Here is a 1,617-nt window from a genome sequence, read left to right on the forward strand (position 1 = left end):
GGGGTGGGGAAATCGAAGCTGGGCACTGCATCTGCCTAAGTAGGTGCTTTAATCTGCTGAGCTATTTGGCCAGCCCTTTGGAGTTAGTCTTCAGTGAGAAAGCCTCCCTTTATTTCTGGCTCATGTTCAAGTCTAATGTCTATAACTTGCTATGAAAGTCAGCTGGTATGAATTAGTTTTCTATTTTAGCAGTAATGGAAAATAAAGATGATCATGAGGAAATTTATCTGTCCATTGAACTATTTGTCATTTGGCTGGACATCTGTATTTTGAAAAAACATTTTAACACTTTCCTATTGTAGGTGTCAAGTAATTTATTTTTCATTTCTAGAATATTAGAATCTTAAATTGTGCAGAATCTGTTTTTACTTCTTCTAAGTTTGGTGCTTGCTTTAGAAAGCCTCTAATGATCATGGGCCCACAGAAACTGGAGTCTGAGCCTCTCTCCTTCAGTATCAGAAGTGCAAGATATATTATGTATGTACAAGGGCTGTGAAATGAAACAGTGATAGAACTCTGAAAGACATCATCAGTGACTCCACAGGAAGAGTGAGATCTGCACAGGATCCTGCGGAATGGTGAGTAGGTAGACATCCTTAGACATTTAAGTTAAAGGACAACTTTTCAGGCAAGGAAAACTGTACAAAATAGCATGAGAGTAGAGAGGTTTAGGGCTTGTCCAAGGCACTGCGACTAGAACAGTTTGACAAGAACAAAAAGATAAGAGATAGAGACCCTGGTTGGAGACACACAATGAGGGCCTATCAAATACTGTTCAAACATCCACTTTACACACTATATTTAGAAACAATATGAAAGTCAGGAAGTGGAAGAAAAAAGTAACCATGAAAAGCATCAAGAGAGACAAGGCTTATTTCTTTGTCTTCTTCTAAATGTCAGTGTGATGTTCGGTATCGCCACGATGCACATTTCTACCCTTCTGAAAAATAATCCGTGAAGAATGTCATTCTCTGTCAAAAAGAGAAACCTTGCTTTGTATAATAAAAGTGGTGTGAGAAAATCATTAGTTAAATTGTCATGGTGTTGTTTTTGCTATGAGATGGCAGATTTACAGGCCTTCACTCTGTGTATTTATGGCTGTGATGGGGAAGACAACCAAAGTGGATATATATCTCCATGACTTTGAGTAAATTTCTAAAGTCATTTCAGTGATGGGAGTTAGCAGAATGCAATGCTACTCAAGAAATGTACATGATGGCATTATTCTATTAAAAGCTTTGCCTATCATTCCATTTTATGAACAGAGAGCATCTCTGGCTTTGTTTTTCTATAAAGAGAAAGCGTTGATGTTTCTATTTGATTGCCCCAAGGAAATCCATTCTTTCTTATTGTTGTATTAACACTCATTAAATTAAGAATTAATAGCCTCCCCCACCCTCATTCCTTACAACACAGAATTTGAGCAGCATTATATATGTTCATCCTTTCCCTCCTCTTGTTTTCACAAATATATAGGTTTTTTTATATTATTTCTACCTAACTTAGTTGTCTGTAATACCTGACTTCCATTTAATAATGGCTTACTCTAAGGGCCAGCCAGGTAGCTCAACAGAATAAAGCATCTCCTTAGGCAGGCACAGGGGCTGGGGTTCAATC

This window comes from Octodon degus, unplaced genomic scaffold, assembly GCF_000260255.1.
Source record: "Octodon degus isolate 3935 unplaced genomic scaffold, OctDeg1.0 scaffold00087, whole genome shotgun sequence".
Classification (NCBI taxonomy): Eukaryota; Metazoa; Chordata; class Mammalia; order Rodentia; family Octodontidae; genus Octodon; species Octodon degus.